Source organism: Dipodomys spectabilis, unplaced genomic scaffold, assembly GCF_019054845.1.
Source record: "Dipodomys spectabilis isolate Male_0828 unplaced genomic scaffold, ASM1905484v1 ptg000095l, whole genome shotgun sequence".
Taxonomy (NCBI): domain Eukaryota; kingdom Metazoa; phylum Chordata; class Mammalia; order Rodentia; family Heteromyidae; genus Dipodomys; species Dipodomys spectabilis.
The window spans coordinates 35,498,438-35,525,535 of NW_024870772.1; the positions used below are offsets into that span (position 1 = coordinate 35,498,438).

General features: G+C 42.2%; 1 protein-coding gene across 6 annotated transcripts in view; it reads left to right on the top strand.

Moving 5' to 3' along the window:
- Nucleotides 1-1,411: 1,411 nt before the first annotated feature.
- Pds5b (PDS5 cohesin associated factor B) overlaps nucleotides 1,412-27,098 on the top strand; it is a 181,936-nt gene continuing 156,249 nt past the window's right edge. For all 6 annotated transcript variants that reach the window (XM_042685334.1, XM_042685333.1, XM_042685335.1 and 3 more), the window contains exon 1: nucleotides 1,412-1,513. The gene's annotated coding sequence lies outside the window, so the exon portion shown is untranslated. The remainder of the gene's footprint in view (nucleotides 1,514-27,098) is intronic.

A 27,098-nucleotide genomic window follows, 5' to 3' on the forward strand; every position in this document is an offset into this window, starting at 1 on the left:
ATTCTTCAAATTTCAGCTTCTTGAGTAGCTAGGATTACAGCTGTAAACCATGGGATACGCCTTTTAAGATGCTTCTTTCCCACCAAAATAACTTTAGTTTTCAGCATTATTATTGTTATTTTTTGTCGATCATGGGGCTTGAACTCTGGGCCTGGGCACTGTGCCTCAGCTCTTCAGCTCAAGGCTAGCACTAGCACTCTGCCACTTGAGCCACGGCGCCACTTCAGGTTTTCTGAGTGGTTTATTGGAGACAAGAGTCTCACGAACTTTCCTGGCTTTGAACCATGGTCCTTAGATCTCAGCCTCCTGAGTAGCTAGGATTACAGGCGTGAGCCACCGGCGCCCGGCTATTATTATTATTTGTTGTTGTTGTTTCCAGTGGCAAATATAGTCCTGCAATCAATTAACTCACTTTTTGTTTACAAATAATATATGGAACATTTTTGGATGTCAGGGAAAACTTGCTCCCAGCAGGACTGGTATTCATGGAGGTACAGGGAGAATGCAGGATGTTTGTTCTTCCCCTGAGAACTCCCTCCACCATAGGAGATTACAGAGCCCACCCCAGCACCAGAGCTGCAGAGAGAGGGGGAAGGTCGGGGCGAAGGGGGAAGACACCCCCCCCCCCTTTTCCTGGAGCGCATCCTTGGTGTCTCTAGGGATAGTTCTTCCCCTCTGAAGAACAATTCCGACCACATCCTGGAATGTGATGCTTTGTTGACCGTTAGATGACCGTGTCTCCCCCTCCAGATCTGCTTCCTTCTGGAGACTCCTCACATTAGGAAAATGGAGGGCGTTCGTGAACATGTCAACAGACACAGTGTGGGAAAAACTACACACTTTGAGAGCAGCAGGTCACAGCTACCAAGTAAGGATCAAAGTAGTCATCAGTACTGGGCTCATCGACACCGTACAGCATCAGTGCTCAACCTCTACTCCAAGTTGAGAGAGACGTCTACCGCAAACTACGTAGCTTCGGAAGAGCGAAAGCACTCCGCAGCGACCCAACTCCCGGGCCCAGAACCCCGGAGGCGCGCTCGGGAGCCTGCGCGCGCGCGCAGACGCGAAGCGGGACGGAGAAGTGGGGGTGCGTGCGCACACGGGGGCGGGGCGGAAGGGAGACGCGCGCGCTCACGGGGCGGAGCGGAGGAAGGAACGCGAGCGCGCACGGGGCGGGAGCGGTGGGGGGTGGGGGGCGGAGCCCGGCCCGGCTGGCGGGCTCGGCGGGAGGGCGGGAGGGCGTAAGACGCGGGCGTACGGAGCCATGTGGCCGGCAGGGGGCGCTGCTCCCCCACGCCGCGCTCAGCCTGCCCCCCGGGTGCTGTCCGCCGCGGTTCGATTGGAGCAGCCGCCGAGGAGCGCTTGGCGCCATTTTGAAGCGGAGAGGAGGAGGAACGGCCGGGGCTGGCTGCGGAAGGGGAGGGGGGGAGGAGAAGAGGCGATTGGATGCGGCGGCGGCGGCGGATCCCGGAGAGCCGCGGAGTGCGAGGAGTACCGAGTCGGACACCCGGAGGTAAGCCGCCGCTCAGGAAACGCGGCAGGGGAACGTCTGGGCTGTGTGCTCGCCGCGCTCCATTTTCCAGCGCCCGCCGCCGAGGCTCTGTGTGTGTCTGTGGCGGGGCTGGAGCGCCGCCCGCCCGCCGAGTCTCGGGTTCAGCTCCCGCGTCCGGGGGGCTGCAGCGGCGGGCGGCCCGGGCCGGGAGGCGGTGCGGGGGGGGGGTCGCGGGCGCGGGGCGGCGCGGTGGGGGCGGGGAGGCCCGGGCCGGCGCGCTCCTCCACGCCGCGGGCGCCGCCGCCGCCGCTGCAGCCTCGGCGAATTAAACTTGCCGCTCTGCCCCCGGGGCGACCCGCAGCCTTCTCCCCAGCCCCGGGGACTCGGGTGTGTGTGTGTGTGTGGGGGGCGGCCTCCCCGGTGCGCCGGCCCGGCGGTGACCTTGCGCTCGGCGGGGGTCCCGCAGCCCCGCACCCCGCGCCCTCCGCCGGCGCCCCTCCCCCCTCCCCTCCCGCGCCCGCCGGGCGCGTTTCCCGGGCGGCGCGCCGACGGCGGGCGCTCCTGTTGAATCCCCTCCCTGCAGGGCGGGTTCTCTCCCCCCCATCCCTACCCCACCCCCCCGTTTTTCCGGACGCGGGTGCCCTCCCCACCCCGCATCCCCGCCCGCGTCCGCCCAGCCGCGGGGACACCGGCTCCCCCGAGTGACATTTTTACACTGCTCAACTTGGCCGCGGAGCGGGAGAGGGAAGCGCGCACCCCGCGCTCTCGGTGCCTGTTGGGGGCCGTGTGTGTGTGTGTGTGTGTGTGTGTGTGTGTGTGTGTGTGTCTGTCTGTCTGTCTGTCGGTCGGTCGAGGAGGGGGGAGATCCGAGGAAGCCAGCGAGTGTAAGGGGGCCCCCGGGGTGTGTTGGTGACTCCCCCGGACACGCCGGGGCTCGTGCCTCCCCCCCCCCCCCACTTTTTAGGACCGTTCGAAGGGGAAAATGGTGCGCGGCCGTGCGCAGCTCGCCTCTCCGCACCGTTATCTCGGTGACACTTTCAAAGTTTGCGCTCCCGAGAAAAGCTTGGCTTCCTCCTCTCGCCGCTGCGATTGGTGGTGCCGATTTTTCTTTTCTTTCACTGTGTGGGTTCAAGGCTGGCTCCGGGTAGACGGACTGTTTTTATTTCCAGGAGGGAATGTGAACCCTGCCCCCCCCCCCCCCCCCCCCCCCCATGCAACTCCCTTGATCCTGAGGATCTGCTGCTGCTGCTGCCCCGAGAGGGAGCTCGGCCAGGGTTTGAAAGAACAGTTAGTTCCCCACCCTCTGCGCGCGCACGCGCGCGTGCACACACACACCACACACACACACACACACACACACACAGGGACTCAGAGCTGCTCTATCCTCGCCCCTCCCACACTTGTATTGGGGAGTGATGGATGGGCAGTCGTGTCCCATGTGACCTTACTATGTCTAGGAAACACTTTGGGGAGCTTTCATGTTGCCTTTCGTTGCCAGCGTTGGGCTTCGGTCTCCTGAGAGTTGGGGAATGGAGTACCGTTGTACATCTTACTACTAACATTTGAAAACTCCAGTGGGTTCCTAAATAGGAGGCGGGCTGTACGTAGATCATACTTAAATCCCTGTGTGCAGTGTAATCTTTGTGCTCTCTTAACACATCTTGATGAAGTTTCAAGGGAGATCATGATGTGAACTTATGTAGAAGTCAAGCAAACAAAATGTCTATGGTGATGCATTTGTAGGTGAAAGTTACATGGCACTTAAGATAAATGTATTCTTAAAAACTTTTAAGAACACATCCCCTCCCCCCCTCTTATTTTTCCTGTTTTAATTTTGAGACAGGGTCTCCGTATGTAGCCCAGGCTGTTCTCCAACTTGTAAGCCTCCTGCTTCAATCTCTTCAAAGTAACAGTATTACAGCGGGCTGGGACAAGTTTGCCTCATTACACCTGGTTCATAAGTCACGATATTATATATGTGTGCATGCATGTATTGTATACATACATATACGCATAACATAACTACACATATATACATATACACAAAACATTTTATGTAGAATGTGTTTAACCATATCACTGTTTATAGTGTATTTTAAACTTTTTTATTGAAGTACTAGCTCTTCCCACCCTTCTCTTCCTTCCTTTCTTTCCTTCTTCTTAATGCTGGTTCTGGGGCATTAATTGCCTGCACAGAGGCTGTTGCTATCCCTGAGCTTTTGAACTCAAGGCTAGTGTTCTACAACTTGAGCCACAGCTCTATTTCTGTTTTTTTTTTTTTTTAAGTATATATGTATGTATGTATGCGTTTTTGCCAGTCCTGGGGCTTGAACTCAGGCCTTGGACACTGTTCCTGAGCTGCTTTTGCTCCAGGCTAGCACTCTATCACTTTGGTCACAGTGCCACTTCTGGCTTTTTCTGTTTCTGTGGTACTGAGGAATTGAACCCAGGGTTTCATGCATGCTAGGCAAGCACTCTATCACTAAGCCATATTCCCAGCCCTTTTTTGGAGATAAGAGTCCTCGTGGATTTTCTTGCCTGGGCTGGCTTTGAATTTCCAGGCTCAGATCTCAGCCTCCTGACTGACTAGGATTACAGGCATAAGCCATCTGTGGGCTCCTCCTCCACCCTTCTCTCTGATTTAAAACTTTCCTCTTAGCTGGGTTTTACTTGAAGTGTAATTTAAGAGAGGAATTAAATGCTTGTCCTCATTTTTCCTATGGTTCCCCTAGGCCCCCATTTCCTTAAGAATTTGAGAAGATGTGATGATGGTGATTCTTGCCACGAGATGGCTTGTACTGTTAGCTTTGGAGAAAAAAGCTATTTTATTTATTTATTTTTTTGGTCAGTTGTGGGGCTTGAACTCTGGTCCTGGGCATTGTCCCTCAGCTCTTCAGCTCAAGGCTAGTGCTGTACCGCTTGGTCCACAGCACCACGTCTAGTTTTCTATTGGCTTATTGGAGATAAGAGTCTCACGGACTTTCTTGCCCTGGCTGGCTTTGAATCTTGATCTTCAGATCTCAGCCTCCTGAGTAGCTAGGATTACAGGTGTGAGCCACTGGTGCCTGCTATTTAAATTTTTAGTTTTTAAAAAATCATTCTGTAGGGCTGGGAAGGTGGCTCAGTGGTAGAGAGCTTGCCTTGCATGCCTGAGGCCCTGGGTTCAATTCCTCAGCACCACATAAGCAAAAAAGAAAAAAGCCGGAAGTGACACTGTGGCTCAAGCGGTAGAGCGCTAGCCTTGAGCTGAAATGCTGAGGGACAGCGCCCAGGCCCAGAGTTCAAGCCCCACGACTGGACTCAAAAAAAAAAAAAAATCGTTCTGTAGCTTTATCCATTTCACAGCTTGAAATTTTAATGACTAAACCAAAACTATCAATAATTGGTTAAATTAGTACAAATCAAAGTGATACCCTTGACAAAGAACAATTTTTTTTTTTTTTTTTGGTTATAGGGCTTGAACTCTGAGCCTAGGTGTTTTCCATGGGCTCTTCAGCTCAAGGCTAGAGCTATACCACTTGAGCCACAGCCCCACTTCTGGTTTTCTAGTGGTTAATTGGAGATAAGAGTCTCATGGACTTCCTTGCCTGTGCTGGCTTTGAACTGTGATCCTCAGATCTCAGCCTCTGAGTAGCTAAGTTTACAGGGTGAGCTACCGGTGCCCCACTAGAGCAAATATTTTGTTATACTTAAAACTTTCTGTGAGGCAGAGAATATTTTGGGAAGCTATGTTTGTTTTGCCAATTCCCTTGGCAATTTTGGAGTGTCCTTTGGCTCCCACACTGCTATGTCTTTTGATCATGTTTGCTTAGAACTAATAGGAGAGCTTGCTCTCATTTGGCTTATAAACTCACAGATGTTAGAAAATAATATATATTTTTTAGAAAATAATAAATTTGTGTTTTCTTTGTTATTGTTAGAGAGCTACAAGGAACTAAAGGAGGATCTCTAACTCCTATAATTGTCAGTTAGATTTACTTGATTTGAGAACTGTCACTGTTACACTACACATTCTTGTGATGGGATTGGGAACAGTCCTTAATTCAATGGAAGTTTACAGCTTTTTCTCACAGTGTTTAACAATATTTAACAAAATTAATCTAGCAATATTTGAAATCACTTGAAAAGGAACACATTATTCTTCATCCCCTTCTTACCTTTTCTTTTTACTCATTCATTCACAAAGTAAAGCTTCAAGGTTGACCATCTGTTTTGGAATCTGGTTTTAATAATTTCTTTCCAGGATCCAGTTCTTAGGTTGTTTCAGAAGATAACACATGTCTCTGTCTTCTGGAGTTACTTGCTTTTTTGTTGTGTAATACTACTTGACATGGTATTTATTTATCTCCATGAAACTTGTAAGGCAAAGTAATTGGAGAAATTAGTATGGAACTTTATTTTGTTTTGAGACTTACAAGATTTAGCGTGTGTGAATGTATTACTTTCTCCCTCCCTCCCTCTTTCCTCCTTCCTTCCTCCTCCTCCCCCCTCTTTCTTTCCTTTCCTCCCCCTCATTTTCCTTCCTTCTTTCCTTTATTTCTGGGGTTTGAACTTGAATTGTTCTGCCTCTTGAGCCATACCCTCAGCCTTTTGACTTAGTTTTCAGATGGTATCTCATACTTTCTGCTCAGGCTATCCTTGTTGTAATCCTCCAGCCTATGCCTTCGGTGTAGCTGGGATTATAGATGTATATCACCACGTCCCGCTAGTTCTTTGAAAGAGTCTTATTAACTTTTTTTTTTTTGCTAGGACTGTCCTCACACCTTCCTTGTTCCTTTAATCTCTGCCCCCCATGTAGCTGGGATTACAGTCATGAGCCATCTTGCCTGGCTAATTTTATTTTTAAACCCAGTTGGCTATACAAGTCATTTGCTACTTGCATTTACAATAGGCATTTTATTTGGGTTGTATATATTATTGCTTGGAAATGTTAAAAATTCCTGAAATACTTAGTTTAAAAATAAAACTAGCAAGTTAGGCGCTGGTGGCTCACGCTTGTAATCCTAGCTACTCAGGAGGCTGAGATCTGAGGATCACAGTTCAAAGCTAGCCTGAGCAGGAAAGTCCCTGAGACTCTTATCTCCAGTAAACCACTCGAAAACTGGAAGTGGCGCTGTGGCTCAAGCAGTAGAGTGCTCGCCTTGAGCTGAAGAGTGCAGGGACAGCGCCCAGGCCCAGAGTTCAAGCCCCACGACCAACCAAAACAAGCAAACAAAACCACCCTCCCCCCAAAAAACCCAGTAATTTTATGTAGATAGTACTGAGGTTTGAACTCAGGGCTTTGAACTTGATAGGCAGGCATTTTATTGCTTTTGCTATACCTCCAGTCCTTTTTGCTCCCATTATTGATTTTTATTTTTTGGTGTTGGTATTGGGACTTGAATTCAGGGTCTGGGTGTTGTCCTTTAGCTTTTCTGCTCAAGACAGATGCTCTGCCACTTGAGCCACAGCTTCACTTCCAGCTTTTTGGTGGTTAATTAAAAGAGTCTTACAGACTTTCCTGCCCAGGCTGGCATTTAACCAAAATCCTTAGCAATCAGCCTTCTAAGTTGCTAGCATATAAGTGACTGATACTGCTCTGGTTATTTTTGAGATAGTTCTCATCTTTTGCCTGGGCCAGACTGGGTCACAGTCTTACTATTATACTTTCTGCCATAGATGAGCTGACAAGTGTGTTCAACTATACTCAACTTTTTCTGTTAAGGTAGGGGATTGTCTCTTGAACTTTCTGGCCTTGGCTGGCCTGGAACTGCCATGCTTTTGATATCAGCTGCCCTGGTAGCTGTGATAATAGGCACATGTTACCATGCTCAGATGGAGTCTCATGAACTTTTTACTTGGATTGGCCTCAAATAGTAGTCTTTGTGATTTTAGCCTCCTGAGTGGTTAGGATTACAGACATGAGCCAGCAGTGCCTGGCTTTAAAAATTTTTTAATTTGTTTTAGTCTTCAAATGTTATACAAGGGGTAACAGTTTCACAGGTCAGGTGCATCTTGATCAGAGTCAGCCTTTCATTCATCATTCTCTCACATCTTCCCTACTTCTTTCCCTTAGAGTCATGTCACATTTCCTGCTTCCTTTTGCATATATGTATAGACAATATTAGGGCTTTTTGTTTCTTCTACCCATTTCCATTAGTACCCCTTCCCATTTAAACTACCTTTTCTAATATTCATCATACCAGAATTGTGAATTGTCCAAAAGGTTTGCTCTATGCAGTGTCACTCATGCATATACTATAATTTAATCATATACATGCATATTCCCATATGTGTGTGTTTACATGAGAGTTATATTTTTGGTTATGACTCACATATGAGAGAAAATATCTAGCCTTTGTCTTTCTGGGCCTGGCTTTGCTTAATATTCTATGTGTGTGTGTGTGTGTGTGTGTGTGTGTGTGTGTGTTTGTGTCTGTATTTTTCCAGATCCATCAATTTCCCTGCAAATGATATAATTTCATTCTTCCTGATGGCTGCATAGATGTGTTATATATATACACACACATACATATGTATCATTTTCTCCTTCCATTTGTCTGTTTTAGGATATTGGGGTTATTTTCATAACTTGGCTCTTGTGAACAGTGTTGTAGTGAACATGGGTGTTTAGGTGCCTTTGTTGTATTCTGTTATGCAGTCTTTCAGATAAATGCCCAGAAGTGGTATTATTGGCCCACAGGATAGTTCTGTTTTTTTTTTTTTTGAGAAATCTCCATACTTATTTCCATAGTAGTTGGACTAATTTGCATTCCTAGCAACAGTGTATTAAGGTCCCTTCTTCCCTACATCCGTGCCAGCAATTTTTGTATTCTTGATGATGTCTATTGTGACTGGAATGAGATGGAATCTCAATGTTGTTTTGATTCCCATTTCTTTTATGGCCAGAGATATTGAGCATTTCTTCATGTATTTTTTGGCCACTAATTATGAGAAGTGTTTGTTTAGCTTCTTTGCCCATTTAGGAATAAAGAATTATTAAAGAATAATCTTGGTGTTTTTAAAAAGTATTTTGGTTATTAACCGGCCCTTGCCTCCCATTCTGTTGTCTTTTTAGCTTAGAAACTATACCCTTTTTTTTTTTTTTTTTTTTTTGTGAAGAAGCTTTTTAGCTGATGTAGTTCCATTGGTCAATTCTCCAGTTTGCTGAGCCCTTGGAATTCTACTCAGGAAGTTCCTGCCTATACCAATGAGTTCTAGTGTTTCCCCTACTCCATCTTGTGGTAATTTCAAAGTTTCAGGTCTTACATGGAGATCTTTGATCCATTTTGAGCTTAATTAGTACAGGGCTAGGTACAGAGATCCTGTTTCAGTCTTCTGCATATGAATGTCCAGTTTTCCCAATACCATTTGTTGCAGAACTCAGTGGGTTCCTTCTGCCTCTAATCCCTATTGGGATTAGACATGTGCCATCATGCCCATCTTTGTATTTGGTTTCTCTTTTTCTCTCTTTCTTCCATCCCTCCCTTCCTCCCCCCCTTTCTATACTGAGGTTGAAGCATATTTTGTGACATTTCTACAGATATGTACAATGTATTCTGATGAGCATTCCCCTCTGTCACTCTCCCCATCCCACTTTACCTTTCCATATTTCTAAGCTTACTTCAGAAGCTGTCAGCTGTGGTTGGCAATTCTGACTTCTTGGAGAATAGAGACAGGTCTTTCTTCACACTCTTCTGTTATGAAGCACTTGATTCTCAGTACTGGGAAGCTTTATAATCCTTTCTCATTAGCTCAGAATTAAGACTGAGTTTGCTGTGTTGAGACTGATTGTTTTTACTGGCATAAGTGAACAGTAAAAACGTCATGCTGCTAAAAATGCAGATGAATTATAGTATAAATTTTAAAGCAATAATTAGGGATATTTAAAAGTATCATAGTTAACTGACTTATGTAACAGTACCCTTTCTGTACATCAACTTTATAATAACAATAAGAAATTAAAAAGCATAATAGTTACTGTACTCTAATGATTAGACAATAGTAGTATGTAGTTAGACATTCTTAGTTTAGTTGTGTAGTTAGACATTCTTAGCTAAGGAGTTTGTGAGAAAGATTGAGTAAAGCAGGAAGCTATTCTGAGGCTTCTTTTGGTTTGGAAACTACTCTGTGCCCTTCTCTTTTCGACAGAACAAAGGGTATACATATCATACCAGGAATAATACAATAGACATTAAAACATCGTGACCTGTAGATACATAGAGTAAATAGTTGGTGACCCATACTAGAGGAATGAGAGCCGAGCAAACCAGACAGTAGCATCCTGATGTTAACTAATTTTGAAAGGAGCAGGTTTCTTTCCTGTTCCTTGACAGTTGAGGTTACTCTTCATAAAGGCGACTGGAATCATTCAAGAGTACATATTACACTGATAAATAGAAGCAAATTTAACCATGACAATTCTCTCAGCAAGAATGGTTAGAGACCTGAAAGGAAAGCAGAATTGTGGTTCCCTGGGCAGCAGTGTTAGATTTTGTTTTCCTTTTTGTCATAGAGGTGATTTTTAGGAGAGTAAGTGAGGAGATTTTATATATGTCAAAATATATCTGTTACTGAGATTCTTATAGATGATTTCAAGTAGCCTTCAGATCTGAGACTTCCTAGGTAGTGGGTTGATACTGATAGTAATGGGTAGGACTGGGACAATAGATTACTGTATATTTTAAGTTAGAAAGTTGTACATGTTTAGCAGATCATTCTAATGGTATAGGAAACAAAGTAAAAATTACTTTTCCTCTTCCAAATTGTAACACTGCTAACAAAACTCAAGTGTTTACTTAAAAAATTGCACAAATAATATTATTTTTTGTTTATACTGCAATTTACTTTTTTGTTTTTTTTTCTTGTGAAAATACCATACCCCCCCACCCTCCGTCCCCCTACTTTTTTCTTTAATGTTATAAAGGTCCTGTGTGTGTGTGTGTGCACACCAGTCGTAGGGCTTGGACTCAGGGTGTGGGCACTGTTCTTGAGCTTCTTTTGTTCAAGGCTAGCACTCTACCATTTGAGTCACAGTGCCACTTCTGGCTTTTTTTGAGTAGTTTATAGGAAATAAGAAATCTGAAGGACCGGCTGGGAAGGTGGCTCAGTGGTAGAGCACTTGCCTGTGTGCATGAGGCCCTGGGTTCGATTCCTCAGCACCACATAAGCAAAAAGAAAAAAGCCGGAAGTGGCGCTGTGGCTCAAGTGGTAGAGCGCTAGCCTTGAGCTGAAGAGCTGAGAGAGAGTGCCCAGGCCCAGAGTTTAGGCCCCATGACCTGACCCTCCCCCCCCCCCAAAAAAAAGAATCTGAGGGACTTCCTGTTCTGGCTGGCTTTAAACCACAGTCCTTAGAAATCAGCCTCCTGTGTGAGCACCAGTGCCTGGTTTTGTAGAGGTCTTTTCATACTGCACATGTATAGATCAGTGTAACTAGAAATGAAGAGTTATTGTAATTATGTGTCATAATTGAGTGATATGAGGTCATAGCAACTTAACTAGTCTTGTATGGCAGTTACCTGTTTACTAACATTGGACTTCACCAAACTTTATGCTTTTTCCCTATTAGATGGGCTGAAGCTAGTCTTGTTTTGAGTTGCAGTTCTCTGACTATGAGTTAGGGTAAACATTTGTTCATGTGCACATAGTAGTTTAGTTGTTGCAAGCCCAACTCCCCTTTATTTCTTATCTAAGAGGTGTAACTTTGGAGGGGAGTAAGATTTTGGAGCCAGTGTTCCCTTGAGGTGAATTGATTCTCTGAATAGGGAAGCTACCTCGCTTTGTTTTTTGTTCCTTTGTTTTTTGGTCAGTCGTGGGGCTTGAACTCTGGGCCTTGGCACTGTCCCTGAGCTTTTCAGCTCAAGGCCAGTGCTCTACCACTTGGTTTTCTGGTGTTTAATTGGAGATAAGAGTCTCATGGAGTTCCCTGCCTGGTCTGGCTTTGAACTGTGATCCTCAGATCTCAGCCTCATGAGTAGCTAGGATTACAGAGTGAGCCACCAGTGCCGGCCCTGTGCTAGACTTTTAACAACCTAGGGTCAGTATGAGACTATTGACTTGGTATTTACATAAAGTAAAAATCCTTTGACTTAGTATTTACATAGAGTAGAATATAGTCAGAACCAGTTGGAAGGGGAAATTTGAGAGTCAGAGAAGTAATCTTGTAGTGTTAGGTCTGTTTTGTATTATCTGCTTGTCCTGTCCCATCACTTTTTACATCTTCTGGTGCCTGCCTGCCTGCCTTCCCTCTCAGTCTGTCTCCCTCCCTTCCTTTTTGATGGCACCAGGGTTTGAGTTCAGGGCTTCATATTTGCTCTGCTTGCTTTCTTGGCTGATGTTCTACTACTTGAACTATGCCTCCTGTCATGTTAATTGGAGGTGAGGTCACTTTTCAGCCCAAGTTGGCTTTGAACTGTGATCTTCTAGGTCTTAGCTTCTTGAGTAGCTAGATTGCACCACTAATGTCCAGTGGTCACTTTGTTTTTACTCAGATTGTCCTTTAATTTGCTCCTTTTTTGGAGTTTCTTCTGGTTTGAGAGCTTATTTTCTTTTGAAAGAAATAGTTTCTGTCAAACTAGTCAAAGAGACCAATTTACTTATAGCATCCTTTAGCTCTGTTTCCAAAACTTGAGCAGTACTTCCCTGTAAATGATACATTCTTTGAGAATTACTTGCATGCTGAAGTATATAGAAAACTTGCAATGTTGGTGTGACTACAGTGAGCTTTGTTTCTGGTTAATCTTCATGTATTGTATTTACATGCCAGATTGGAATGAATTTTTTCTTAGTAGGCTTTGGAAGTGGTTAGTTTGAAACACTCTTGTCTATCTCTAGTTCTTGGTTGATTAGTTTGAAATACTCTTGGTTATCTCCAGTTCTTGGATGATATACTTGTTATTTCAGTTGGTTTGCCCATTAATTGTATTTACCTCTTGTCTGGGCCATTGGTTTGGAAATTGTGCTTGTAGACAAAACCCTCTTGGTTTATTCCTTCTACCTTTAAGCTCGGCAGTGTCTGATGGCAGTTTAGTTCATATTCAGTGGAAAAAGATGGTGATTGGTTTTTGCATTGGTGTGTAGTAATTAGAGGCCAGGCATAGAGTCTGCTAAGCATTCTACATGTCTCTAAAACAAAAAGTTACCTGACCCAAATTGCCAATTAATGTCAAGGATGATTGAAACCCTTACCTAGGCTGAATTGATTCAGGAGGCTTGCAGTTACCTCTGTTCAACTGACTTAGGCATACCCATCAACTTAGATTGTAGCAATTAAGCTATAATGATGCTTCATGTAATCTTATACGGTAGCTCTTGATTCCCCTGCTCCTTTTTCTTTAATATTTTTATTTTCAGCTTTGACTCCTCACCTAGTCTTGTGACATAACATTAGGTCTGGTTTTTCTAGTCTGTAGTTGAAATTTGCAAGTTTCTAACATTCAAGACTTGAACACATACAAAGTACATTTAAGCATTTGACAAGATACTTGATGAGGCTGGGCACCTGTGCCTCACTTCTGTAATCGTAGCTACTCGGGACGCTGAGATCTGAAAATCAGGGTTCAAAGCTGGCCCAGGTAGGAAAGTCCATGCAACTGACCTCCAGTTAACCACCAAAGAACTGGAAGTAGAGCTTGAATCAAGTGGTAGAGTGCCAGCTTTAAGCGTGTAAAAGAGTTAAGGGACAGATTCTAGGTGCTGAATTCAAGTCCCAGTACTGGCAGACATACATACAAAAGATACTTGATGAGTGTGGTCTTTTTCTAAGGAAGGCAGAAGAACAGCATGAATCTGAAGTATATAGACTTTTAAAAGTACTAGGATTTTTATCCAGTCTCATCACTAATTAGCTGTATCTACTAGGGTAAATTACCCAGTCTTGCTCAGTATCAAGTTCTTAATCTGTAAAGTAAGGTTAATTTTAAATATCTGTTCACCTTCTTTCTTCTCCCATTAGAGAGGTACTGGGGTTTGAACTTGGGACCATGTACTTGCTAGGCAGGCACTCTATCACTTGAGCCATAGCTCTAATCTGGTTTTTTGCCAGTTAATTGGAGATGAACTCTTTTTTTTTTTTGCCTGTCATGGGGCCTGAACTCTGGGTCTGGGTGCTATCCCTCAGCTCTTCAGCTCAAGGCTAGCACTCTACCATTGGAATGACAGCGCCACTTCCTGCCTTTTCTGCTTATGTGGTGCAGAGGAATTGAACCCAGGGCCTCATGCACGCAAGGCAAGCATTCTACCGCTGAGCCACCTTCCCAGCCCAGAGATGAACTGTTGTAGACATTTCTGCCCAGGTCCAGAGTTCAAGGCCCACTACCGACCAAAAAAAAGATTGAAAAGATCTCTCATCCTCCTAATCTGTTTTGCTTCCATATTCCTACAGTACTTCCTGAGTCTTACTGATTTATATAACCTAAGGGGTTTATTAAAGCAGCTAGATAAATGTATCTACCTGTATGTAAATATCCTACCTCACTTCCCCCCTCCTTCATTTTCTACTTGGTAACTTTTTTTCCCACTGAATAATGTATTTTGGACCATCTCTCTGTATTGGTATATAAAGTGCCTGTGTGTGTTTCCCTCTTGACAGCTGAATGTTCATTTTTATTTATATACCAGAATTGTCTATTGATAGATTGTTTCCAGTTTTTAGTAGTATAAAATTGCTGCAATGAATAGACTTACAGGCACATTTTGTATGAGTATAGATGTATTGTAGGGTAAGTTCTTACAAGTGGAATTGCTAGATCAGATTTCATCAAGTATAATTTTGATAAGATAACATTAAGTTGTCCTTCATGTAGGTTGTAGCAGTGTTTTATATGTGAAAATACTTGTGTCTCCATGGCCTTGCCAGTAGTGATCAGGTTAGATCTCTGGTGAAGGTGCTGAATGGCAGTGGTGGAGAGTGTGTGATAGAACAAAACCACTGAATAGAGAGTGAAAGAGAAGGAACTGGAATCCTGACATCAAAACACACTCCTTGCCATGACCTTAATACATTATTCTATGTCCTATTACATAACATTCCATCACCTTCCAGTCATGGCACCCTGCGGTCATTTGTTTAATCTGGGGTTTTGGACAATATTCAAGGTCCAAATTGTGGTAGTGATTTGCGTGTGTGTGTGTGTGTGTGTGTGTGGGTGTGTGTGTGTGTGTGTGCGCGCGCGCGCGCGCGCGCCCGTGCCCGCTGATCCTGGGGCTTGAACTCAGGGCTTGGGTGCTCTGTCCCTGAGCTTTTGTGTTCAAGGGTAGTACTCTACCACTTGAGTCATAGATTCACTTCTGGCTTTTTCGTGGTTAATTGGAGATAAGAGTCTCAAAGACTTATCTGGGGCTGGCTTAGCTGCTTAGCCTTTTGAGCAGCTCAGCCTCCTGAACAGCTAAGATTATAGGCATGAGCCACTGGTGTTTAACCAAAATTCTGTTTTTTTTCTTTTTTCCTTTTGGTCATGGGGTTTGAACTCAGGGCCTGCACACTGTCCCTGAACTTTTTTCTCAAGGCGAGTATTCTACCACTTTGACCCACAGTTCCACTTCCAAGTTTTGAGTGGTTAATTGGAGGTAAGAATCTCACAGGGACTTTTCTGCTTGGGCTGGCTTTAAACCCCCATCTTCAAATCTCAGTCTCTTGAGAAGCTAAGATTACAGGTGTGAGCCACTAGTGCCTGGCTTAAAATTCTGTTTTTTAAACATTCCATTTAAAATACTTTTTGGCTTTTTGTTTTGTGATACTAATGACCAAACCCAGGGCCTTTCTTGCAGGTACTAGTCAGGCATTCTACTACTTAGCTATACTCCTGCCTTTCTGTAGTAGAATAAATAGCCTTTTAGGTTTGTCTATTTTGTAGTGGTTGCTCTGGGAATTACAGAATTCACTGTGAACGTTCACAGTTTATTTAGCATCAATATTGTGCTACTTCCTATAAATTAGAAAGTTATTGCAAAGCATAATTACATTTAGCCTTTGTTATTGTTGTATTATATATGGTTCGATGTAATGTCTTTTATTATAAATAATCTTTGAAGAATTTAAAGAAGAAAGGTCTTGTGCATATTTTAGGTTTTCTTTATACATTTGTATATTTGAACGAAGTTCCATCTAATGTCATTTCTCTCTCTCTCTCTTTTTTTTTTTTTTGGCTGGTCATGGGGCCTGTCCCTCAGCTCTTCAGCTCAAGGCTAACGCTCTACTACCTGAGCCACAGTGCACTTTCGGCTTTTTTCTGTTTAGGTGGTGCTGAGGAATCGAACCCAGGGCCTCATGCATTGCAAGGCAAGCATTATACCACTGAGCCACCTTCCCAGCTCTTAATGCCATTTCTTCTCAGCTTGAAGAACTTTAAATTTTGCACAGCATCCCTAGTCTAGTGATAGTCTTTCAGCTTCATGACTGTGAAATGATCATGTTTTATTTTTACTTTCCAGTGTTATTTTTGCTAGATAAAGAATTCTGGATTGTCTTTTCTTAAAGATACTATTTTTCTCTCTTCTGGTTTTTATTATTTAACCATCAACAGTTTGATGTATAGGTTAAGGCTTCTTAGAAGGCTTCTCAGAAGGCTGAGATCTGAGGATCTTGGTTCAAAGCCAGCCTAGGCAGAAAAGTCCCCATGAGACTTACCTCCAATTAACCACTTAGAAACTGGAAATGGAGCTGTGGTTCAAGTGGTAGAGCACTAGCCTTGAGTACAAAGAGACTCAGGGATAACCCCCCAGCCCTGAGTTCAAGCCCTACAACCAAAAAAACAGATAAGAGTCTTGGATTTTCCTGCTTGGATTAGTTTCAGATTGCTATCCTTGTATCTCAGCCTCCTGAGTAACTAGGATTATAGGCACGAACCACTGGTGCCCAGTTTTTTTATTGATTATTTTTTGGGCATACTGGTTTTGAACTCAAAACTTCCAAGTTTGCTAGGCAGGCACTGTAACACACTCACAGCCTTTTCTTGCTATAGTTATTATTATTATTATGCTGATTTTTTTTATGTCAGTCATGGGGCTTGAAGTCTGGGCTTGAGCGCTGTCCCTCAGATTTTCAGCTCAAGGCGAGCGTTCTACCACTTGAGCTACACGCCACTTGCCATTTTCTAGTGGTTTATTGGAGATAGAAATCTCACGGTCTTTCCTGCCTGGGCTGGCTTTGAACCGAGATCCTCAGATCTCAGCCTCCTGAGTAGCTAGGATTACAGGCGTGAGCCTCCTGGCGGTGCCCAACTGCTGATGTTTTTAATAGGTCTTTTATTTATTTAGTTTTTTTTTTGCCTAGACTAGTCTTGCATTGAGTTTTCCTCTTAATCACTTCCTTTGCTATGGTGTGTGCCACCATGTCCAGCTTTCTTTCCTTTTTTTTTGGCCAATCCTGGGGTGCGAACTTGGCCTGGGCACTGTCCCTGAGCTTCTTTTGCTCAAGGCTAGCACTCTATCACTTGAGCCACAGCACCACTTGTGGCTTTTTTCTGTTTGTGTGGTTACTGAGGAATTGAACCCAGGGCTTCACGCATGTTATGGCAAGCACTCCACCACTAAGCCACATTCCCAGCCCCCCATCTTGTCTTGAGATAAGGCGTCAATAACTTTTTGCTTGGGCTAGTCTCCAACTGTGATCCTTAGATCATTGCCCTTCGGATATTTGGGATTATAGGCATGTACCACCATACTTGGCACTATGCTTTTCTTTTTGTTTTTGATTATATTTGTAACAGCTGCTTTGGGCCAAGGCTCCACTTCCGCCTTTTTGGTGGTTAACTGGAGGTAAGTGTCTCATGGACTTACTGTCCCCTGATGGCTTCAAACTGCAACCCTTAGATCTCAGCCTCCTGAGTAATTAGGATTACAAGCTTGAACTACCAGAGCCTGGTTGTGTGTGTGTGTGTGTGTGTGTGTGTGTGTGTGTGTGTGTCCTTAAGATGGGTCTGTCTTTAGGAAGCCAGAGATGTTTACTAAGCCCTTCACCTTCAGATTCTTACTCCAAACAAGTGTCTCATGGACTTACTGTCCCCTGATGGCTTCAAACTGCAACCCTTAGATCTCAACCTCCTGAGTAATTAGGATTACAGGCTTGAACTACCAGAGCCTGGTTGCGTGTGTGTGTGTGTGTGTGTGTGTGTGTGTGTGTGTGTGTGTGTGTGTGTGTGTGTGTGTGTGTGTGTGTGTGTGTGTGTGTGTCCTTAAAATGGGTCTGTCTTAAGCCGGGCGCTGGTGGCTCACGCCTGTAATCCTAGCTACTCAGGAGGCTGAGATTTGAGGATCGCGGTTCAAAGCCAGCCAGGGCAGGAAAGACCGTGAGACTCCTATCTCCAATAAACCACCAGAAAACCGGAAGTGGCGCTGTAGCTCAAGTGGTAGAGCGCTTGCCTTGAGCTGAAGAGCTGAGGGACAGTGCCCAGGCCCAGAGCTCAAGTCCCACGACCGACAAAAAAAAAAAAAAAGATGGGTCTGTCTTTAGGAAGCCAGAGATGTTTACTAAGCCCTTCACCTTCAGATTCTTACTCCAAGCTCATGGCTCTTCTGCAGTGGGTAAAGATGACATTGATTCTGAGTTCTTTTAAGCTTTTAGTTGTCTTCTTCTGGGCTCCTTGGGATCTTCTTTGAGCATATAAAATTCAGGGATCAGTCAAGATTTTGTAATGCTTTTTTTTTTTTTTTTGAGGCTTCCCTTGCTATATTTTTTACCTTTCCTGAATTCTCCTCTGAATTTCCAGTTAGTTTGTAGTCAAGAACATCAGAAAATCTGTAGTATTATTGAATTCTAATTATTCTGTACTGCTGTAGATCATGGGCGTACTCTCAGGGAATAGCCATATAAATTTGAATTCATAAACTTCTTTCATATGATTGCACAAAAATTTGTTATTGGCTCCTGTATTGTACAGATTGGAAAAAAAAAAGGTTTGCTTAAGAGGGTACTGGGGTTTGAACTCAGGGCCTCAAATTAGGATTACAGGTTTGAGCCACCACACCTGGAAAAATGGGCTGATTTTTAATTTTTATCTTAGATTGGGCATTGATTTTGCTGTTGTAAATTTGCCAAAGTAAATTTAACTGTAAAAAGTTACATTTTAAAATTTGAACTTGCTCTTCAGGAAGTAAATATATTTTAAACTGAGTGTCAGTTAAATCCTTAGCTAGCTTTGCTGATGGAAGGAAATTGAGGAGCATGATAACCATATTGATGGTATATTTAATTTTTTATGTTTAGTTAGGGTTATATGAGATGTGGGTTATATGAGATATATTCATAGTAGCCTAAATATAAGTTAAAAGATTTACTATCAATTAGAGTCTGATTAGAAAAGTAAATTGTTATGGATGTATAGGGGATATAATGATTGATTTTTTTGATGAATGTAGATTTTTTGATAAATGTATACATTTCTGAGTTTGGTGCTAGTATTGAAGTCAATAGAACTGACAGTTGGAAAGGAAGGTACATGTAGAGTCCACTGAAGTAGGAGAGAGAGAGCATGATTAAACAGGAATTGATAATGAAGATTTGGAACTCATAGGAAGGAACTAACTACTGAGCTCAGTAAACAACTTTAACAACTGAGGAGTTGCACAAAACCTGACCTCGTGTTACATGGAGAAGCTAAAAAAACGTGAACACAATTTGGAGCTGTAGGCCCATTTACTATCTATGCTAACAAATATGAGCTAAAGCACCTATATTTGCCACAGTGCTTGACCTTTTTGTTGACCTTTTGTACATCTAAATCTCATGAGAATTCTAACTTACAGCCATGCAGGGAAGAGAATTTGGAGAGATAATAGTCCTGACCTACCTATAACAATAGACTATAGAGCCATCACACAATCTGTCTTGTCACCATGAACACACACTTTTTTTTTTTGTCAGTCGTGGGGCTTGAACTCTGGGCCTGAGCCCTGTCCCTCAGCTCTTCAGCTCAAGGCTAGCACTCTAACACTTGAACTACAGTGCCACTTCCAGTTTTCTGGTGATTTATTGGAGATAAGAGTTTCATGGACTTTCCTGCCTGGGCTGGCTTTGAACCGCCATCCTCAGATCTCAGCCTCATGAGTAGCTAGGATTACAGGCCTGAGCCGCCAGTGCTGGCTCACACATTTCTTTAATTGTATTTAACTTGCAAATAAAACAGTTACAAAATTGTCCTTTTGTTTTTTATAGTGCAGATATGTTGTTCACATAATACAGAAACCTCCTTCTAAAAGAGGATAGAAAATCCCTTTCTCCATTGTTGGATTAGTTTCTCTTTTACCTAATCACATTTTATATTTATGTCTTGTTATTTAAATGCTGTAAAATGAGGTTAGTTCCTCATTAGGTGCATGTAGAGAAGAGGATAAAAAGTAAATCTGTTAATGTATATACACTTTTTATATTAAAACAAAAATATTCATTAGAGTTCCTATTTCTGAGCTAATTATATGTAGTTATAGTTGTTATCTATAATTACCTTCTTACACTGCCATTCCATAATCCCTCTGTCCTTGGCAAGTTCCTCATCTGGTTGTGGTATTTTGTCTGGTGATATGGCCCGAACTTTCATTCTTTATGAGTCTGGGCAATTAGCAGTTTGCCTGAATCGTTTTCATTGACTTTAATCACAGTACATGGATAGAGTAAATGGCATCCCAGAGGTACTGGCATTCCAGGCATACTTTTTTTGTTAGCCTTCTGGTGTAGAAGCAAGTCACTTTTCCCTTTGACAGTCGTAAGACCAGTAACACCCATCAATTCTGTAATAGTCCTTCTTTAGTTTATTCATTGAGATGGGAAACCCAGTGTTTGGTGGCAGCTTAATGGTACATACGGTTTCTGCATCCCTTAGAGAAAACATTTCTTTTATTCCTTCCTTAGGAACTAAGATCTTAGATTACCAGCCTGTGGGTATGGGAAGCAAAAAAAGAAGAAAGATAAAAGAAATAAGAACATATTTATATGCTGTTATAAATAAGCTAATAAGAGTAAAAAACAGATAAAGGCAGGAAGGATGATACAATTGCTGGTACAATATGTGAGGAAAAGATTGATTTTTAATGTAAAGGCTGCCTTTAGGATTGCTGACAAGTTCTTTTTATGAGGAAGACACTAGTTTATGGGCTAGATACATGAGACAGATGATGTGATTATACATATCTATTAATTAATCAAAGTTGGCAGTTAAAGAGAATGAGTTAACATTAGACACTGTGTTGAAAATAAACTATACAGCTTGTGGGGGAAGGGGCTTGGGAGGGAAAAACGGAGAAAATGGAGGAAAAGAGGTGATACTGTTCAAAAAGAAATGTACTCATTATCTCACTATATAACTGTAACCCCACTGTACATCACCTTTACAATAACAATAAAAAAAAGAATGAGTTAATACAAATTAGTATGAGGATATTTCACAATACTTGGTAAGTTAACTGCATTTAAATACACCAATTGTTTCACAATTGAAATTAGTTTTCTGATTATTAATAATCAGTAAAATGCAAAATAAATTATTGAAGATGGTTTTTAGGTGTGATGCCATTTTTTAATTTTATGTTGTTTGCCTAGGGAAGTAAACAATTAGACCATTTGAGCTTTTGTAAATTAATTTTGGGTTTTCATAGGGAAATACTAAAAATCATATGCTGAGATCTTTATTATTAACTTACTGTGCCTAGTTTACATATTACGTTTGTTATATGTGTGTTACAGGAAAACACATAGTATATGTAGGATTTGGTACATTCTGGGTTTTTAGGCATCCATTGGGGGTCTTCAGACTTACATCTTGCCATATAGAGGGACTGTTATTTGGATGTATGCCAATGTGTCTAATAAATGTTAACGGTGATTATTACTCAGTAATAATTACTTTTAGGTATTTTAACTTTATGAGTAAATCCTCATAATAGTCCTATAATACTTTCATCATCTCACAGTGTAAAGAGACAGTACCTAAGTTAGCAATATATTAAAGCTGGTGCTAGACTCAAATTTGAGCCAAAAATTATTTCTCCCATTAAAAATGAAAATCTTTTCCTTGAGAGCAAATAGTGACTAAAAGTGTGGGCTTTGGAACTTGACTGACTGTTGAGTCATAGTCCTTACACAATTTTGGACAAATTACTAATCTCCTTGTGTATATCTCTAAGAAAGAGAATACTTACATCAAAGAGTTGTTGATGAGGTTGAAATGAATTAGTACATATTAAATGCTCAGAATTGAGAACTCTGGGTAGGTAATCTTTATTGTTTTCCTCTTCTTACTATTATACCATGCTAACTTTAACCCTTTTAAAATCTTTCTTATTGAAAATTTTAAGTAAACCTGAAATTAATCACTCTTTCCTTTATAGAATTATCTCAGTTTTCACTATAGTTTAAAAAATGGAGGAAATAAAATGATTAAAAATTATGGTACAAGTCCCTAGTGGATTTTACTAACGTGAGGTCATTTACATAAGAAAGTTTCAATTTGGAGAAAACCTATTCAATAATGTTTTATCGTTTTTTTCCTTCCATCTTCACCACTCTGTTCTTGTGTTTTTCTTATATAATGTTCTTAATTTTCATAGTTCTTGATAATTTACTTTTGCTTCCCCATTTGAATGGAATCTTTAGATACTTTTTTTTTTTTTTTTTTGGTCGGTTGTGGGGCTTGAACTCTGGGCCTGAGCGCTGTCCCTCAGCTCTTCAGCTCAAGGCGAGAGCTCTACCACTTGAGCTACAGTGCCACTTCCGGTTTTCTGGTGGTTTATTGGAGATAGGAGTCTCACGGTCTCTCCTGCCCGGGCTGGCTTTGAACTGCCATCCTCAGATCTCAGCCTCCTGAGTAGCTAGGATTACAGGAGTAAACCACCAGCGCCCGGCTTCTTTAGATACTTCTTTGGCAAAAACTTAGCAAGATCTCATCTTAGTGAATTGGACATACTGATGTATACTTGTCTTCCTGGCTACCTGGGAGGCCATATATGTAGGAGGTTCATGACTTAAGGTTAGGGAACAAAAGAACCCGAGGTGTGTCTCAAGTAGGAAGGTATCTTCTGAGCAAGTACAAAAGTTCTGTGTTCAAACCTCAGTACTGCAGAAGAAAAAAAATTAGTTGGGATTCATATTGGATTTTAATAGATTATGCATCTTTGTCAGATATTTATGTAATCATTTATTTCTCACAATTTGTTAGGTGAACAGAGTAGGTATTATTACCATTATTTTACCCATGCAGAAATATTTAGAATGGCTAAGTGAATTGTCTCATATTACAATAAATGGCTGAAGTTAAAGCTTTTGACCATTAACTCCAAATTTCAAGTTCTTTTCACTGTACTTAGTCATGTGATTCATTTTCTTTTTTCTTTTTTTTTTGGAGGGGGAAGGGCTGTCAGCCTTGAACTCAGAGCCTAGTACTGTTCCTGAGCTCTTTTTGCTCAAGACTAACACTCTGCTACTTTGAGCCACAGCTCCACTTCGGGCTTTTGAGTGGTTAATTGGAGATCAGAGTGTTGTGGGGACTTTTCTGCCTGTTCTGGCTTGGAACTGTGATCCTTAAATCTCAGCCTCCTGAGTAGCTAGTATTACAGGTGTGCACCACTGGTACACACTGTTGGAGGCCTTATAAGTGGTTTTGTAAGAGGTTTTTGTTTTTTTGTTTTGTCTTTGTCAGTTTTGGGGCTTGAACTTTGGACCTGGGCGCTGTCCCTGAGCTCTTCAGCTCAAGCCACAGCACCACTTCCGTTTTCTGGTGGGTGCTGTCCCTTAGCTTTTTCACTCAAGTGTCTCGTAGCTCCACTTCTGGATTTATTTATTTAGGTGTTTAATTGGAGATAATATTGTCTCATTGACTTTCCTGCCTGGTCTAGCTCTGACCTGAGGAACTCAAATCTCAGCCTTCTGAGTAGCTAGGATTACAGGTATATGAGCTACCTGGTGCCTAGCCTTGCTTTGGTTATTTTGACCCAGGGGTCTTGCTTTCTGCCTGGGTCAGCCTGGATTGCAGACTTCCTATTTACATTTTCTGCTGTAAGTGTGATGAAAGATATATGCCACCAGGAATAGCATTCTCTGTTGAGATGGCTGGCCTTGAACTGTGATCTTCCCAATTTTAGTGTCGTAAGTAGCTAGGATTACAATCGTGAGCTACCCTGTCCTACTTAGTTTGTCCCTTTTATTAACTTTTTATTTGTGTGTGTATAAAGTAAGCTCATATTGTAAGTGGACCGGTACATGAATTTTCACATACGTTCCTATGTAACCAATGTTCACATCAGTAAACAGAACATCATCAATCATCAGGAACTCTTCCTTTTACTCTTCTCAGCTATTATTCCCCATAGGGTAACCATTATCCTCACAAGAATATATGTTTTTATTTTTTCCCACGTTTAAAGGGATATTATTGAAAAATCTAAATTATTTCTACATAAATGACATTTTAAACAATTTGGCTTGTACATAATTTATAAATATCAATGAATATTTTTACAGTGTTATCTAATGAATATTTTTACAGTGTTATCTAATGGGAGAAAAAAACTTGTTTTTTAAGCATTTTAAATTTAATAATACAGGTAGACCCATTGCAACAATGAGATGTACAAGTTGTTATGTTGAAAAACGAACTTTACAACTTTGGTGGGGGGTATAGGAAGGGGAAACAAAGGAGGAGGCAACAATGGTTGATAAGAAATGTACTCATTATCTTGCCCATGTAATTGTAACCCCTCTGTATGGTATCTTCACAAAAAAAGGCAATTTATAAGTAAAAAAAAATTATTGTAAAGGTGATGTACAGAGGGGTTGAAGTCAGGCAATGAGTACATTTCCTTTTGAACATTGTCACCCCCCTCCCTCATTCTCTCCAAGTCTTTCCCCTCCTGACTTCCCTACACCGAAAGTTGTATAGTTCATTTCCAGCATAGTGTCTAGTGGTTTTCACCGCTGAATTGGTTCAATCTTTGTCCCACCATTTCTGTGCTTTCCCTTCCCCTCCCCAAATCAGATAAACTTATATACAGATAAAGTGTGCAGAAATAAAAAAACAGTGGCAGAAGGAATAAACCAAAGGGGAAAAACAACCAAACTGCAAACAGTATAATAAAAAAAGCCTCTTGCTTCCGTTTCTTGGAGTTCATTTTGATAAGCATCATTTGATTTCAACAGCAGTCTGTACATTCAACACAGTGAAAACAAAGGAGTATATTCTTAGGAAAGGATTACAAGGGCTCAGAAAGAAAACCTTTTAAAAGTCCACATGAACGGATTCCTTTTTATTCTAACAGGAATCTTCCAGTTGGTGACACTAGGAATCTTAAGAGCTTCCATTCATACTCCTTTCTGTGCCTGTTACAAGTGATGGGAATGTGATAAATCTGTCTTAGCTTTGGGTCTTATTCATTAATTTACTTCTTGTTACTCACTTCTGGCAGGTTTCTACTTAAACCCCATCACCCATTTCTGTAACTCTATCTAGAGTGTCTTTAACTGCAGCCCCAAGGAGGTGAGTGTCCCAAATTGTGGAGGATACCCGATGTTCTAGAAGGCCACCACTAAGGGGATAGGTGCATAATCATTGGGCAAGTGGCGCAGGATGAATTTCTTGGGGGACTTTCATTTCTTCTGGATCTCAAAGTAAGACTGGGACTGCTTGGCAAAGTTAGACTTTTTTTTTTTTTTTGGGTCCGGTCATGGGGCCTGAACTCTGGGCCTGAGCGCTGTCCCTTAGCTCTTCAGCTCAAGGCTAGTGCTCTACCACTTGAGCCACAGTGCCACTTCTGGCTTTTTTTCTTTTTGCTTATGTGGTGCTAAGGAATCGAACCAGGGCCTCATGCATGCAAGGCAAGTGGTCTATCACTGAGCCACCTTCCCAGCCCCAAAGTTAGACTTGTGTCACATCCTGGAAACCAGTGCCTCCATGGAGGTGACTGCTTTACTACCCACTCTGACAGACAAGCCCTCTTCTGAATGATCATGATTATCTTGGCCAGGTAGGGTCAACTTGTGTAGTTGGTAGTACATTTATAAATTCACTGCAGCCGCATTATCAAGGAGGAGTAATGATTGTGGGGGCAGGGACCTACATATCTGTACCATAGCCATATTGTTTTGGATATCCTGACAATGGAAATATGAGACAAGTATGAAGTATAAATACTGGAAAGGAAGAGATCAATATGCAATATGACATATTCTCTCTCTCTCTCTCTCTCTCTCTCTCTCTCTCTGGTCCGTCCTGGGGCCTGAACTCTGGGCCTGGGTGCTGTCCCTCAGCTCTTCAGCTCAAGGGTAGCGCTCTACCACTTGAGCCACAGCACCCACTTTCGGCTTTTTCTGCTTATGTGGTGCTGAGGAATCGAACCCAGGGCTTCATGCATGCAAGGTGAGCACTTTACCACTGAGCCACCTTCCCAGCCCTCTCTCTCTCTTTTCCAGCCATTTCTCATCCCTTTTTTCTTGGGATAGACAGGCTTGTTACATCTATTCATGGGCATGCGCTTCATAAGTGACTGGTCCCTATGAACTCTTAAGGGTTATGTAGGAATAATTTAAACCAACTGGAAGTTTTCCTTTCCCTTGTTAGCCTAATAATGGTATTATTATCTCCCTCCAGTTTTAGTAGGACAGTGGGTATGCAAGCCCTTCTTCACTATGTCATTTTTTTGGAGGTAGGGAGTGGAGAGTTGGTGCTATGTAATATAATGTTAGTTCACAGTTTAATGGTTTGCCATAGCATTATATTTTATAGCTAATTTTAAGTTGTGGGGCTTGAACTCTGGGCCTGGGTGCTGTCCCTCAGCTCTTCAGCTCAATGGTAGTAGTGCTCTACCACTTGAGCCACAGTGCCACTTCCGGTTTTCTGGTGGTTTATTGGCGATAAGAGCGCCATGGACTTTCATGCGTGGGCTGGCTTTGAACTGAGGTCCTCAGATCTCAGCCTCCTAAGTAGCTAAGATTATAGGCGTGAGCCACTAGCGCCTGGCTTATCATGTAATTTTATTCTAATTTTAACTCTCAGTTCAAAAACAGCAAGAATTCTGTTCCAGCACAATTCTACTAATGTATAATTCTAATAATGTTCTAATAGTGTATATTAACATATTAATTATACATAATAGTGGGTTTTTATATGACATTTGCATAATAAAATATGTATTTTGGTCATATTCAGATTCCCACTACCCTTCTTTCTTTACTCCCTTCTCTACTTTTATTGCTATCCTTTCTCTTCTCAGATCATTCCCCCTTTTTTATGTCTTCAAAAATCCAGATTCAGCATGTAGTAGAAAAAAATGTGATGCTTGTCCTTTCTGAGACTGGTTTAATTTCACTGAAGCTGATGATTTCCATCTGTTTTCTTACAAAGGACATATTCTTTGTGGCTGATTCATCTGTTGGACATCTAGCCCAACAGATAATTGTGAATAGTGCTAGAGTGAACATGGGTGTTAGGTATTTCAATTTTACCCTGAGGTATCTATATGGAAGAGGAGTGGTATAGTAGGACCAAATGGTAGTTCCATTTTTAACTTGTGTGTGTGTTTGTGTAAGTGTGCGTGTGCTTGCGGAGGCTTGAATTCAGGTCTTGGGTGTTTTTTCCTGAGCTACTTTGCTCTACCACTTGAGCCACAGCTCAACTTCTGGTTTCTCTGGTAGCTAGCTGGCAATAGG